At 43.4% G+C, this 10,898-nt stretch overlaps 1 protein-coding gene across 1 annotated transcript in view; it reads right to left on the bottom strand.

Annotated features, from left to right (window-relative positions):
• CTNND2 (catenin delta 2) overlaps nucleotides 1-10,898 on the bottom strand; it is a 427,936-nt gene that overhangs the window by 154,303 nt on the left and 262,735 nt on the right. The gene's annotated exons all lie outside the window — the stretch shown is intronic.

The following is a 10,898-nucleotide window of genomic DNA, read 5'->3' as shown; positions in this document are numbered from 1 at the left end:
GTAGTTGTGGCTCACGGGCCTAGTTGCTCCGTGGCATGTGGGATCTTCCCAGACCAGGGCTCGAACCTGTGTCCACTGCATTGGCAGGCAGATTCTCAACCACTGCGCCACCAGGGAAGCCCAATAGGTAATTTTTAATTGTGATAAAATATAAATAACAAAATTTATCATCTTAACCTTTTTTTTTTTTTTTTTGCGGTACGGGGGCCTCTCACTGTTGTGGCCTCTCCCGTTGCAGAGCACAGGCTCTGGACGCGCAGGCTCAGCGGCCATGGCTCACGGGCCCAGCCGCTCCATGGCATGTGGGATCTTCCCGGACCAGGGCACGAACCCGTGTCCCCTGCATCGGCAGGCGGACTCTCAACCACTGCGCCACCAGGGAAGCCCAGTGCCTTTCTTTTAAGGACTCATGCAGAGTGCTATAAAGACAAATGGCCTTAATAATCCAACAGTTGGAGAGAAAACTTCTCTGGAATGAATAGCCAAAAGAAAAGGCAAACAAGGTGAGAAAAAGAGAATAGTCTAGCCCAGAAAATGTAATGGGATGGACATACATAAAATAGGCAGGGAAACAATTTGACAGTTCCTAAAATCTTATACCAAGAGGGACCATACAATCCAGCAATTCTGCTCCTAAATGTATGCCCCAAAGAATGAAAATAGGGGCTCAAACAAATAGAGGGACATGTTAATAGCAGCATTAGTCATGGTACCCAAAGGGCAGACACAGCCCAAATGTCCATCGATGGATGAATGGATAAACAGAATGTGGTATATCCATCCAAAGAAATATTCGTCAGTCCACTATAAGAAGGAATGAAATACTCATCCAAGCTACAACATGGATGAACCTTGAAGCCATTATGCTAAGTGAAAGAAGCCAGTCACAAAAGGCTATACATTACATGACTCCATTTAAATGAAATATCCAGAATAGGTAAATCCAAAAAGACAGAACACAGACTGGTGATCACCAGGGCCAGCAGGAGGGAGAATAGGGAGTAACCATTTAATGGGTTCAGAGTTTCTTCTTGGGGTCATGAAGATATTTTGGAACTAGATAGAGGTGGTTGCACTACATTGGGAAAGTACTAAATGCCACTGAATTGTTCACTTCTAAATGGTTCATTTTATGTTAAATGAAAGAAAAGTAAGCTGGGGGGAAGGAAATGCTGGGGATGTAGGGGTTCATGCCAGAGTGAAAATAGAAGGGGCCCCTCGAGGAGAGGGATGCAGTTTTGCGGCTGGTCAGATTGACCCACGGGCCAGGTGAATCTGATCTTTGTGGTTCATCGTACTTCTGGACCTTTGGCTTCACTTAAATCAAAGGCTTCGGAGCATAAAAAGTTCCTATATAAAGAAGAGGAATCTTACAGTCCTTGAGAGGTGACAGGTAAGGGCTCCAGAAATGTCGGCTCCAACATTTCTCCAACAATGTTCCTGTCTCAGTGGTCACGTGGGTGCTTCAGACCCACAGCTTTGCCTTTCTGAGCTGTGGTCCCCTGCTGGCCTCAGTGGAAAGATGCTCAGACACTTGTCTTCTGAAGGTCTCTGTCTAAGCTTGCAGGGGATCCTGGCTGGGTGCTTGAGGGGAAACAGGAGGATAATCTGTCTCAATCATCTCCCCTCAAATAGAAACGAGCCCTGGAAAATCATAACAGGCCCCAGCATCAGTTCCTTTTTGAGTCTATTACTAGGGGTCCTGGCTGCTGACAACTGGCTCCATGTGATTTGGGAAGCACTGGCCTCTTAATCTATTTCAGCTGCTTAAAAGTGACAGGGGTCAAGGACAAATGACATTTAATCAGCTTTGCTAGTCAGGATGGCAGTGCTGCCTGCAGAGGAGAAATAAGTAAAGTTCCTTTATGTTCTAGGAAGAAACTTATCAGCACTCCCTTCATAGGTGCTAAGGAAAAATAGCCTTTCAGGTCCTGTTAAGATTCTAAGACCTGAAACCAGTTTCCTCCAAAACATGGGAGGAAGGACCCACTCTATGCAACAGACCACAAGCCACACTTCCTGGCAGGTTTTACAAGGACATGGTGCTTTTTCTTCCCTGAAATAATTATTTTTTGCAGTAAGCTTCATTGGCTGTAACCACTTGACCCAAACTTGTGCAAAATAGAGAGCTCTTAGAGCAGTGAGTGCCAACGGCAATGACGATGCTTTTATTTGGCAGAGCCCTCGTTTGTTTATATAAATTAGCCTGCAATTACCAATAACACTGTTGGTCCAAAATAAGGTCAGGCCAAATGTAATGCCGGGAAGAACAATGGTCTGGACACGAAAGTCCAGACAGGGCTATCATGGAGAATTATGGGGGATGATTAATTAGCTGGCCTCTTCCTGGGTATCGCCGTTCTCTCATAACATCTTTGTGCTAACACAGCTCCTTTCTGGTAATAAGTTACCTTAAGAGAAAAGTAATTAGCTGTTGGGATTCATTAGCCCCAGTCAGTGCATCCACAGCACGGCATCTCCTTGCTACTGGAGTGCCTGTTAATGGGGAATAACGATGTATTTGTCTTTCTATGGGCCAATAACAAATGACGTAGGCTTAGTCTGAAGTCCTGGCATGTTTGTCCTTTTACTTAGCAGACTGAAAAACTGAAAGTGACTTTATGATACAGACTTAGAAAAGCACAGGGTCCTGAAAATCTAGTGTGAAGGTTGTCACGTTTTTCCTAACTATTGCTTCTTTTGCTTAAACCTTTTGGAGGCAAGAAAATGTAGACCAAGCATGAAATCTGGACAGGGCTCCCCTCTCTTTGACTTTTCTCTGCTTAAGAAGGACACTTTAGTTGGTACTTCCAGAAGCTTCTGCCACCTCGGAATGAGAACTTCCTAATAAGCACTAAAGAATGATTTTTACCTTCAGTAGCTTCCCCAGTGCTCGGGGAACTCTCTATGAGATGCTGAGGATCGCGTAGCAGAGGCAACGTGAAAGTCCACGATGCAGGTACCCCAGTGGGGAGTCTCTATTCTGCCCACCTGCACCTCTGCTTCTTATGATCTTCATGCAGCCATAGCTCTCTGAGTACAAAGACCCCATTTCTCATCCCTCCCTATCGCAGCTTCAAAGGGTGATGGAGAGGAACCCAGGGAACCAGACGTCACAGTCAGCCTCCCCTGCAGCTGTCTGTCAAATGCCCTGCAGTGAACAGTCATGGACACCTGTACAGGGACACAAGGAAATCACTAACCCAGGAAAGGGGGCCTGTGAGAACAGGAGGGCAACTGGAAAATTTTCTACTCTTTTTTTCAAATATTCTTGGTCACCTAAGGAAGAAATTAAATTTATTTCAAATAGACCCAAGGAAGAGAATAAGGAGAGTGGCAGAATTAAGAGACAGGCTGGGTGGGGCAGAGCTGCACATCCAGCTCTTCACTCTGAATCCATAAGATGGTGGCTAGGAGGGTGCTCTCTGAACTGGTGCTTCTGGACAATGTTATTCATGGCTCTCATTGACTATGTTTCTCTTTCCTCCAAGAGCAGTCATAACTGCAAGTTGGAGATCTTCATCAATGTTACTGAACATGGGTTAGCCTCTGTGTGTGCTCTGATGTTCTTCTGTGAATTGTACCACCTCCTTGGTTGTTTTGTCCCAACTCTGGTAAATATTGGCTCTATTTCAAAATAAATGTCACTTTGAAAAGGGAAAGGAGAAATGGTATGAAAACAGATGGATTGAAGTATTGGAAAAGATTAGTATGTAAGCAATAAGTAAAACTGTTTGGCGAGCTCTTTCTTCTTCAATTTATGGTTAATAGACTTGTTTCTTAGCTTTTCCTCCAGGGAAGCTACTTCTGAAGCAATGTAATATAATTTGGGAGGCAGAAGAAGGAAAATTATATTTTTAATATTAAGAAGTTATGAAAGATTTTAAGAAGGAACCAGCACTTACAATTTGCTTTTTATTTATCAGGGAGCTAACACTTTATAACCCAATGGTTTACAGGAATAAATATTAAACATCATTGTCTACCAATTGGGAATTAACTAAACTTTCTCATTTAACCTTTTTTTTTGTTTTTTTTTGTTTTTGCGATATGCGGGCCTCTCACTGTTGTGGCCTCTCCCGTTGCGGAGCACAGGCTCCGGATGCGCAGGCCCAGCAGCCATGGCTCACGGGCCCAGCCGCTCCACGGCATGTGGGATCCTCCCGGACCGGGGCACAAACCCGCGTCCCCTGCATCGGCAGGTGGACTCTCAACCACTGCGCCACCAGGGAAGCCCCGCTGTTTGTTTTTTGTTTTTTTTGGTTAGGGAATAAGTACGATTTTGGCTTTGTTATACAATAAATTAAAATAGGCTTCATACTGGTCAGCATGACCTTGCTAGAAGAATGTTTTAATTTATTAAAAATTGTTTCCCAAAGTGAGAACAGACAGTGAAAGCCAACTATTGGAGTATTATTATGGGCTGAAATATGTCCTTCCCAAGCTCAGATGTTAGGTCCTAACCCCCTGTACCTCAGAATGTTACTGTATATAAAAATTGTCTTCAAAGAGGTAATTAAGATAAAAGAAGGTCTTTAGCCTGGGCCCTAATCCAATATGGTGTCCTTAGAGAAAGAGGAGATCAGGATACAGATGCACAGAGGGGACATCAAGTGAGGACATGGCCAGTAGGTGGCCACCTGCAAGCTGAGGACAGAGGCCTCTGAGAACCAGCCCTGCCAACATCCTAATCTTAGACTTCTAAGCTCTAGAACTGTGATACAACAAATTTCTGTGGTTTAAGCCACCCCACCTGTGGTGCCTTGTTACGACAGCCCAAGCAAAGTGATAAGGGTACAAACCACCATCTCCTTCTGGTTAGGTAAGAGGAAGTGAGTTAGAGGCATTGGGGTGCACCATGGAAACTGGAGCCCCTGTCAGTGATGGAGCTGCAGAGATGGGCAAACCAACCATCCTCTCTGATGGACTCCTAAGACCCCCTACTCATTCTGTCCCTCTGAATTCTGTTCCCTTCCTTCAAAGAGATTGAGTCTTGACTCAAGAAAACCATCCACTTTGCCTCCGTAATAGATACACTGATCAGGAAGTGGAGAACTGCTCAGGTGGGGCGCACCCTCTGCTTTGGGAGCAGGTGTGGGAAGATGGAGTGTGGATGGGGTGAGTGATGTCGTGTCTGTGCACAGCATCCACGTAGACTAGGTCCTCCCCTTTTCAGGGCCTGGGTAAGAGTACTCAATTCAGCGGCAACACAAGACTGGGATAAATCCAGAGCTCATTCTACAAGACTTAAAAATACTTTAAAAAACAGATTCTTTTTTATGCATTAGATGCATAAATGTTATGCATTAACATCTAATATTATGCATTAGATGCATAACATTGGCAACCAACTGAACTTAACATAAAAATAATAATTCTTTCCTGCGTTTAACACAAGAGTAAACCAGATAAAATAAATTTCCTAGGAGCTTTCTAGGGAGAGTGTGATTATCACTAGTATGACTTTGTGATGGGGTTTTCTCAAGGTCACTCTAGAATTAGTGGCACCACGGGACCAAGCGCTCATCCGTTATATGGGTTAAAATGACTAATTGAGGGTCTGAGTTTAATTATACTCATAAGCAAAGGCACAGTGCAGCCCTTTTGATGGCCTTAATAACATTCTCTGTACACAAAGAGAGATGGAAAAAAATAAGGGTTGTATATTGTTGTCCTTCCAGACAAGATGCCGAAGTGGGACCAGAATAATAAAAATAAAGAAATGACTGGGCGGCACCAGGAAATGAGCTGTGGATGTTAGTTAGCAATGCCAGCCTTATGTAAATTATTTCTGCTGGAGATGAAGTCCTACGTGCTCACGACGAAATGTAACACAGACAGACCATAATGCCGATCCGATCCAAATTGCCATTTTGAGCTGGCAGATTTTTAAAAAGTGAAAAGGGATACTCAGCAAGGCTTTACCCACAGTTCACGCTGAAATGATAATAATGGCCAGGAAGGGATCTTTAGGATATTGATTTATGACATTTTATCATTAAAAAAATATATTTATTTATTTATTTTTGGCTATGTTGGGTCTTTGTTGCGGTGCGCGGGCTTCTCATTGCCATGGCTTCTCTTGTTGCAGAGCACGGGCTCTAGGCGTGCAGGCTTCAGTAGTTGTGGCACGTGGGCTCAGCAGTTGTGGCTCGTGGGCTCTAGAGCGCAGGCTCAGTAGTTGTGGCGCATGGGCTTAGTTGCTCCGCGGCACGTGGGATCTTCCCGGACCAGGGATCGAACACCTGTCCCCTGCACTGGCAGGCGGATTCTTAACCACTGCGCCACCAGGGAAGTCCCTGATTTTTGATATTTTAAATGGAAAAACACAGTCACGTTTCATACTAAATCCAGAGAGCATTCATTCTGTACACAGCTGCTGGAGCCGACTTCCTTAAATGAGACTTAAGTCATGTCACGTGCTCTGCACGAGACCCGAGAATGACTGCTGGCTGTCCATGGTACCCAGCAAGTTCACAGTCAACAAGTCCTCTTAGCTTTCAGAAGCAAGTTCAAAGTCAGGAGGGAAAGGGAGCCTGGCTCATAAATGGGCAGAAAACATAAGCCTCGGATCCACACGTGGGGAGATGCTTCTTTCACAGCCACCCACCAAAGAGGTTGGATTTGAACTTCTTTGGCAGAGGCAGCCTCACCTGGGCTTGCAGAGCCAATCCTGCTGCAGGGGGTGAGCTGCCTTGAACGTGAGCTATGGAGGGGAATGGCCTTGGCTTAGGGAAAAATGACTTTCTATCTGGATCTGTTTGTATCTGTTCAGGGTGTGGGCACTGTTTGGGGACAGGCAGCTTCTCTGAGTTATTCACCCCTTAATTTCCCTGTGCTATGTCCTCCGGTGGCTGCTCTGCTTGGCAGACTCCACTGGGTTCCTTACTAGGGTGACCTTATCGGGCTCCTGGAGCTGCCGGAACAAAGTGCCACGGTCTGGTGGTCTAAAGGACAGAATGTTATTCTTGCATAGTTCTGGAGATTAGAAGTCCAAAACCAAGGTGTTAGCAGGGCTGTGATCTCTCTGAAGGCTCTGGAGAAGAACCCTTTACCTCCTCCTAGCTTCCCGTGGTTGTCGGCAGCCCTTGTCATTCCTTGGCTTACAGCTGCATCACTCCAGTCTCTGCCTCTGTCTTCACACAGATTTCCTCTCTGTGTGTCTCTGTGTGTATGTCCTCTTCTTATAAAGGTACCATGCTTTAGGGCTTTGCTGGTGGCACAGTGGTTAAGAATCCACCTGCCAATGCAGGGGACATGGGTTCGAGCCCTGGTCTGGGAAGATCCCACATGCTGTGGAGCAACTAAGCCCGTGCACCACAACTACTGAGCCTACACTCTAGAGCCCACAAGCCACAACTACTGAGCCCACGAGCCACAACTACTGAGGCTGCTCTCTAGAGCCAGCGAGCCACAACTACTGAGCTCATGCACCTAGAGCCTGTGCTCCGCAACAATAGAAGCCACCACAACAAGAAGCCTGTGCACCACAACGAAGAGTAGCCCCTGCTCGCCACAACTAGAGAAAGCCTGCACGCAGCAACCAAGACCCAATGCAGCCAGAAATAAATAAATAAATATATTTATTAAAAAATAAATAAATAAAGATAACACACTTTAGATTTAGGGCCTACTCTAATTCAGTGTGACTTCATTTTTTAAAAAAAATATTTATTGTATAGTTGGTTTACAATGTTGTGTTAATTTCTGTTATATAGCTAAGTGATTCAATTGTACACATACACATTCTTTTTCATATTCTTTTCCATTATGGTTTATCACAATCTATTGAATATAGTTTCCTGTGCTCTACAGTAGGACTCTGTTGTTTATCCATTCTATATACAATACTTTGCACCTGCTAATCCCAAACTCCCACTCCATCCCTCTCCCACACCCCCTCCCCCTTGGCAACCACAAGTCTGTTCTCTATGTCTGTGAGTCTGTGTCTCTTTCGTAGATATGTTCATTTGTGTCGTATTTTAGATTGCACATATGAGGTACATCATATGGCATTTGCAGTATGACCTTACCTTAGCTTAACTAATTATATCTGCAAAGACCCTATTTCCAAACAGGGTCACATTCTGAGGTTCCTGGTTGACACAGATTTGGGGGGACACTTATCCAACCTACTGCAGAGACCTCAGCTAAAATGAGCTTGTCCATAGGCTGAGTCAGTGTGACCTTCACTAGTGAGCCTTCAGTGTGCGGTTGGTCAACACACATTCTGGCTGAAGGTGATAATTATTCCAGCCAAAGGTTACTGGAAGGTGTTTGATTACACACTGTGCAGTGAAACAATCACAGGTACACAACTGAATCAATTTCAAGGTCTAAATCACCTGATTAAGGCCATAGAAAAGTGGTTTCCCTGGAGGCATCCTTAAGCATAAAAAAGAAAAAACTACCACAATAACTTCATGCATAATTAAGTCCTAGGCTGATCTAACATTTTCCCAAATTTATTTTAGGACGTATTTATAATTTTTTATTAAAAATTAAAGCTTTAATTGAGCAGAATTGGAACAAAAGACAAAATTAGAAAAGGGGAACAAACGAGGCGTGCGCACTGGGGACAGGGTGGGAGAGGGTGGGCTTGGGAGGAAGTGGGCAGAGATGAGGCCCACCCCCTGCCCAGCACCCCCAGCTCTAACTGCCACCAACCCCACATGCCACCACCTCCCAGAATCCCATAATCTAGCTGTGATCACTCTTACCAACTCGTTCCTCCAACAAAATTTAAGAGATCTGCTTTTCCCTTTCTATCCTCTTTTCTCAGTGATGGATAGATATTTCAGGAACAAACAGGTCAGCTTTTGAAAAATTTCATTTCCTACCCCCAAAATGAATTTTAAATGGAAAAGGACTAAGGGCTTTACCTTTTCATTTTATATTTTATATGTGCTTAAATTTTTGCTATGTCAACGTGATATGCCAGCTTCCTATGAAGATTCACCATGCCTTTTTAGAAAAGGCAAAGCCCATAAAAGGAAACGAAATTGAGTTATTTCTAGTGAGGTGGATGGACCTAGAGTCTGTCATACAGAATGAAGTAAGTCAGAAGTAGAAAAACAAATACCATATGCTAACACATATATATGGAATATTAAAAACAAAAAATGGTTCTGAAGAACCTAGGGGCAGGACAGGAATAAAGACACAGACATAGAGAATGGACTTGAGGACACGGGGAGGGGGAAGGGTAAGCTGGGACGAAGTGAGAGAGTGGCATGGACATATATACATTACCAAATGTAAAATAGATAGCTAGTGGGAAGCAGCCACATAGCACAGGGAGATCAGCTAGGTGCTTTGTGACCACCTAGAGGGGTGGGATAGGGAGGGTGGGAGGGAGGGAGATGCAAGAGGGAAGAGATATGGGAACATATGTATATGTACAGCTGATTCACTTTGTTATAGAGCAGAAACTAACACACCATTGTAAAGCAATTATACTCCAATAAAGATGTTAAAAAAAAAAAAAAAAGACAGAAAAGGCAAAGCCAAGAGGCTCTTCTCTTTAGAATGTTCCCAGTTAGTATGTCCTGTGCTTGAGGCTGGTGGGGTGGGCACCACCATCGATATTGGTACAACATGTACTGCCAAAGAGAAGGCTCAAGAAACTGGACTGTCCTTTAAGATATTTTAATTTGTCTAAAGATTGGACAATGTTAGTGTTCTAGATTTTAGCTTACTAAGGCATAGACCTTTTTTCCAGCTTAAATTTCACTCTGATAAGCTTTTGAATATTTAAGAGTGGTACAATTTGCATTTATAATCTTTTTTTTCTTTCTGAAAAATAAAAAGGTGTACTCCTTCAGAATAGTAATTGCTTACATGCCTAACCTCAGCCGCCCACCCTGAAATGACTTAAACAAGTTTGAATACTGCTAGGAACAAAAATTGAGAATAATGTTCTCCGATAATGATCTGATCAATTTACTTTTACCTACCATATGCTCCTACTTGAGTTATAAGGTACACTAGGTTAGGAAATACTATCCTTGGAAAAGAGTTTTCTTTTACAGTTCATTTTCTTTATATATTCTTGAAACTGTAGCTATAGAAACAAGCCAAAAATATTAACTCATTTTATGTCATCAGTAAAAGGATGGAGGAATCTAAGGACTGGATAAATAATGTCAACTCTACTATCTAGAACATGCCTTAAAATTTAATCTTAAAAAAAAGACACTCATCGTTCTAATTGTCAAAATTAAGATTTAAGACGGAGATGGAGAGAAGGGACTTAGGTAGGGCTTTGTGACTAACTCTGTCTGGGTTCCCTGCCATCCACACTTTGGGTCTTAGAGGAGGAGAAGGGAAAGTAAGAAATAAGGGGGAGGGAGAAGACAGATGACAATTAAAGGCAAAAGCGATGTTGGCTAAGTGGATGTCACTTGGTAAATGTTGAGAAGCAAATTAAGAGAACCAGCATGCTGTCCATTCATTGGTCGTGTGTTTGTTTGTGTTGCTCTAGCACAGATCTGCAATTTCATCTCACATAACATTATATTTCCCCTCAGTGTGGTATAGTGGGGATGGTCTGGATCAGGAGTCAGGATGTGGGTGAAAATACTGGTTTCACGACTTGCTACACATGAACTTTTGAACTTATAATAAATACGAGAATGAATGATGTATTCAAAGCAGAACTTCCTGGTCCTTGGAAGTCAGGAATTTTATGAATAAAAATTCTCATTTTAATTTTACATAAAAATCGTGTCTCTATTCACAGTGTGTAAAATGATTGAATGAATATCTACTATGTTGCCAGGTCATAACTTGCAATGACTGAATGAACAAACTGCCCCCCCATACACTCAAACAAAACACAGGCACACAGACACACAGACACACACACACACACACACACACACACACACACACACACA

The sequence above is a fragment of the Neophocaena asiaeorientalis genome, unplaced genomic scaffold (genome assembly GCF_003031525.2).
Source record: "Neophocaena asiaeorientalis asiaeorientalis breed wild unplaced genomic scaffold, Neophocaena_asiaeorientalis_V1.1 scaffold112, whole genome shotgun sequence".
NCBI lineage: Eukaryota > Metazoa > Chordata > Mammalia > Artiodactyla > Phocoenidae > Neophocaena > Neophocaena asiaeorientalis.
Note: the sequence above shows the minus strand (reverse complement) of the source record. Positions and strands in the feature narration are given on the sequence as shown.